This window comes from Musa acuminata, chromosome BXJ2-8 (genome assembly GCF_036884655.1).
Source record: "Musa acuminata AAA Group cultivar baxijiao chromosome BXJ2-8, Cavendish_Baxijiao_AAA, whole genome shotgun sequence".
NCBI lineage: Eukaryota > Viridiplantae > Streptophyta > Magnoliopsida > Zingiberales > Musaceae > Musa > Musa acuminata.
Genome location: NC_088345.1, coordinates 10,979,058 through 10,984,233, shown reverse-complemented (window position 1 = coordinate 10,984,233; position 5,176 = coordinate 10,979,058). Strand labels below are relative to the sequence as shown.

At 44.2% G+C, this 5,176-nt stretch overlaps 1 long non-coding RNA gene across 1 annotated transcript; it reads right to left on the bottom strand.

Moving 5' to 3' along the window:
• Positions 1 to 312: 312 nt before the first annotated feature.
• On the bottom strand, positions 313 to 1,345 carry LOC135619169 (uncharacterized). Its single transcript, XR_010489328.1, has 2 exons — positions 882 to 1,345; positions 313 to 813 (listed from the first exon to the last, which is right to left on the bottom strand). It is a non-coding gene; the product is annotated as an uncharacterized LOC135619169 (long non-coding RNA).
• Positions 1,346 to 5,176: the final 3,831 nt, after the last annotated feature.

Sequence of the window (5,176 nt, the reverse complement as noted above, 5' to 3'; positions counted from 1 at the left end):
TTATGTATAGTAATGTAATAGGAAGAATTTAGATATTATGTATATAATCCTTGTATCCTAGTTATTCATATCGTTGTTTAAATTTTGAAGAAAAGATTCTGAAATTTATATTTTTATTATTCTTATAATAAATTATAATTTCTATTTCAGTGTGTTACGATCTATCTATATTTGTTGGTATATAAAATGTACTCTTTTCTTTATATCCTTGTTTGTGAGAATATCCATCCATTCATTTTTGTTTATGAGTGATGAATATCCATCCAACGGCAAATCTGTTCACAATAATTACGTGTGAGAACAAAGACGACACAGCACAAACCAAGACAAAATGCTGCCATATTTTTGTTTCAAATTTCCCTCACACTTACCTTAGCGATAGACAAACAATGCACATCTCCATAAAATGTAATATTTCTCAACCAAGTTGCAGCAAAATAAGCAACTGGTGTCTGGTGGAGAGACACACACTGACCAATAAGCAAGAAGTTGCAACATAATAATGCTCACAACACACACACACACACAGAAAAATTAAGATTACCAAATACGCTTGCTTCTCCGGGAACAGCAAACGTGCAGCTGACTCCCACAAATCATTTACCGCTGGCAATCGAGGTCTTCGCTTCAAGAATCCTACACGCAATTTCCTGCTATGAAACCCAAATTCATTTATGTCCGTCCGTGTACAAAAGATTGCTACCTGTTCGTTCGTAAGGCCAAAATCCAGATTCAGATCCAGGAGCGAGGAGCGATTCCAAGATGGCAATCGACCTCTTTCCCCCCTTCCCCCTTACCTTCGTTCGCTATAAGCTGCAGCGATTCCATGATAAAACCACAAAGAAGAAATAAAGATCAAAGAGTCATCAGTCAAACCATACCGTTCGTCGATAAGATGTCGAGGAGGAATTGCCGTGACCGGCAGAAGCGAGTCGTAACAGCAGGGGTGGGAGGGGCAGGCACAGGAGACAGGATTTCTTTCGCCTTCCCTCCTCTCCTCTCCTCTCCTCTCCTCTGCATGCCCCTTCCACTGCTACTGCTACCTCCTCAGCGCCCCTTCTTTCTTTCTAGTCTCTTTCTGTCCCTCTCCTGTGATGCGTTCTTATCGGCTCTGCTTTTATAAACCCGAGAACGAGTGTGTCGGGGCAGTACAAAGGTGTACTTTTCCCACTGCCCGAGCTTCAAATAGTGGTACTTCTATTGTGTGGTTTGTGTAGTATCTTAGTACTGCACTGTACTGCGCTTTGCTACCACTCCGCCTCCTGCGAGCCATGGAAGATGGGTAATCACCGACGCAGATTTGGATGGGAAGGAATGATTACGTTAATCGTTTCGACGAACCAAGCTACCTGACTGCAATTTTGACCCTTTTGATTGGACTTGAAAGCCTGAATCTAGTCGACTTATACGTGAAGAATTGTGTCTCAGTGTGTTCCGATCCGAGCTTTCTATTTGTGTTCTTGACATTTCAATCGAGGCTTTTGTCGAAGGATTAAGTTATTGACGAACTGATTAATTCGATACGATCTGAATTAGTTCGGATTCTTTGGACACTCAAAAGTTAGCAACTCAAAATATATAAATATAAATATTACTATAAATAAATAAATAATAGAATATCTTATCATCTTCTCGGACACACTGTGATGATTATAATGACCGACGGTGTACTCCTACCAGCTTCTATGTCAACAAAACAAGCCTTTGTGCTGAAAGCAACGGCGTTGGATTGTGCACGTAGGCGTTCGAGTTGGGTCGGATTCGTGGCCAACAGTAACCCAATCTTCGGTGCGAATCGATCCTACTAACCCAATCCAGTGAATGAATCTGCGATCGAGCATGCCATGCAGAACTGGCACCTAAAGTCAAACGCACAGAATAACTTACCAGTTGAGAGCCTGTTTCATTTCCAAGTCAAACACACATCCTTGCAAGATTCAACCATTACACGAGAACAAGATTCATGTGCATTTCACATGCCCTGAACGGCTGAAGCCACCGGAATCAACACCGTCCCCATAAGTGCATTTCCGAGTTCTTAGCCGATGGTGCAACCTGTGGTGTACGTGTGCCATGAGCAACAGTTCAAAATAATATAATTCACATTCCTTTAATTATTATTTTTTCTTCTCCTCTCGTCGGTAAATTAATTGTTTGGAAAATATTATGGTCGATACACCAAAAGAGAAAAAAAAAAAAAGGAAAAAATTCTACTTCATACCTCTTCGATATCTGTCTGGATTATCTGCATGTTGGATCTCACCGCTTGCCTACACAGTGCAGCGATATCCAGATAGATAGAAACGGATCAAAGAAGGTTTAACGTACAGAATAAATACCGAGGAAATCGAGCAAATAATTCAGAGCTAACATGACTTGCAAGAAGCAGACCTAAACGTTTTGATTCACACCACGTACCTCTGCATCATTGTCTCCGCTCCCGGTTTCCAGAAGTTCGATCTCATCTGTCAATCTCTTGATCTAGCCGGAAAACAGTTCTCAGATGATGGACGGATAGAAGTTTCTCCTTAATCTTTTTGTTTTCCATTCTCATGGTAATCAAGATTCGACACATTACAAGATTCGGGTCGTACCTCCGCATCATATTCTTCCTTGCTCTTCACCAGATCCCGGTGATTCGATTTCAGCTCCCGGTACTCATCCCTGTATTTCTTCAGCTCGCCCGCAGTCTCGCGTGCTTTAGCCTGTCATCAACGAATCCAAGAAATCATGTCATGAGAGAGAGAGAGAGAGAGAGAGAGAGAGAGAGAGGATGCAGACCCGGAGTTTTTCCACGCGCTTCTTCAGTGCCTTGTCCTCGTCGATTACCTCATAGAGCAGACGTCGGCGACGAGAGAGTAGTTTCTGGCAGTCGCGAAGCTGTTTTCGTTGCCCTGCTGTCGTTGGATCCGAGGTGTGGAGAATGGTCAGGATGTTCCCCATGGGATGCGCCCTGCTGTCGTTGTTGGTTCCCGCAGCAAAGACGACGAACAAGAACCAGACGATATGAAGACGCAGCAACTCGGGACGAGGACTAATGGGAGGAGAAAGCAAAGCTCAAGAAACCTTTGATCTCACCGGGAGAGGGAGATCGAGAGAGAATGGGAGGCATGCAGAGGGAGAACGCCGACGTGCTTTTATAGTGGGTCGAGGTAGGCAATATGGTGCATCAAGATTCTTGTGTTCTTGGGAACGGCTTTCTTGTTCTTTGGTTATCTGCTCCTCCACCCGAGCTCTGCTCTGCGGCCTTGACGAAGCTGCAACGAGCGAGCAGACGAGATCTCAGACCGGGAGAAGGAGACGTTGGCTCGAGAGATAGCAGAGCTGGAATCTGCAGGATCAATCGCCAGCTGCCTTGCAGCGACAGATCGAAGAAAGAACCAACCAGCAAAATGATTAGCTCGTTGGCAAAACAAGGATGGATTTGCATAGTTCTTCGTGAGGTGTGTCGTACTGTTCATCAGTGCTTTTTTAGTTGCAAAAGTGATTAGCTTATTGACCTTATTTTCAGATCAAAAATGAATTATGTTTTTGAAAACCAATACCTTCTCTGCTCCTGCCCACATTGGTGTCATGTAGCAGAGAATACTACCAGGTCGCATTTCTAGCTGGAACAGTTGTACTTAAAGAACATAAAACAACTCCAAGTTAAAAGGTGAACAAAGAAACATTAAAGATTCTTTGTCAAGTTCTGATGAATTGATTGATGTTCTTTGTCAATCAATTGATTGACAAAGGATACCGCTATACCAAAAAAAGCATGCAAACACGACAATTCTTGATTATTAGTACATGAACTCAAACCCAACAAAATTTTGAATCCTCACAGTTGATTTGGGAGCTTCACAATTGCTCCAGCCATGCATGGCCATATTTCTCAGGAACTCACGCTCAGTAACATTTACGACAGTGATCGACTCGTCCGTCTCCTCACATTCTTCTTCCATCTTGCGGCCTGCCCATGGAGAGAATGTTTAGTGGTGATCTTATGCATGCTAGAGATCTTGGAGCTCATGATGACTGGATGTCAGTATGAAGAAAATATGATGACTATGTATACACATGAGCGGCCGGAGATATGCATCATCCACGGAAGAAGGAAGAAGTTTTTGCGGCTCACCTCATGATTTCCAGAAGCTTGATGTCATTAGCCAATCTTGCAGCCTACGGAATGCAACAATTTCCGGATCACAAATGTACAGATAAGAAGAAAGATCGAGTGAGTGCTTAAAGAAACATCTTCTTTTCTTGGTTATTGATTCCAAGAAGTCAATGCTATCAAGAAAAGTCTCTATCCTTCCTACCTCTACATCGTATGTAGCTTTGCGCCTCACCAGACGATCGTGCTTGCTTTCCATCTTCTGGCACTCCGCCATGCAATCCTTCAACTCCTCAGCGGATTTGATTGACTTAACCTACGCATTCCAATCAAAACATCATCACACGAAGGAATCCAAGAGAGAAGCTTGGCAAGAGAACCCAGACCCGGTCGCTCTCTACGCGCTTGTTCATCCACTGTTCTTCGTCTTCCACCGCGGAGAGCCTGTTCCGGAGCCGACGGATCGTGTCGTCGTAGTTGCTGAGCTGAAGAAGCAAGGCCGCCTCGTTCCTGGGGGTGCTTTGGTCGTTCCCCATGGATCGCCTCGTTGATTCCTTTTGGTGGACTGCTTCAGGAAGAAGACTAATGGAACGAGAAAGAGAGGGAGAGAGGGGGGGGCGGGTGGGGGCGGTGTGGTCGGTTTTAAGCAGTAAGCGTCGGATCCATAGTGTGTTGTTGATTATGAACCGGGTCGGGTTTCGAATTGGTTCCGGGTCATAAGTCTTGGACCCCGATAAACCCGATATTGTACCGGGTCGGATCCAGATTCTTGATTTTGAATCGGGTCAGGCGTTATATATATATATATATATACCCTTTGATTCGTTTCTTCTTTGCTTCTCCGCGCTTCCTCTGTTTCTTGGATCTCTCTCTCTCTCTCTGGGGTTAAAACCCTAAGAGGACCCGTGTTATGACCTGCCCGTCCCGTCTCTCTTCTCTCTTCTGTTGGTTCTTGGAATGTTCGATGCTGCGCCTCTCCTTATTGATCCCCCATCGGAGTTCTTTCTTGGGAGTTCTTGGAACTCCATTGGTGCCGGGAAGGAATCTTGGTCGTCAACGAATTCAAGAAACTATGTC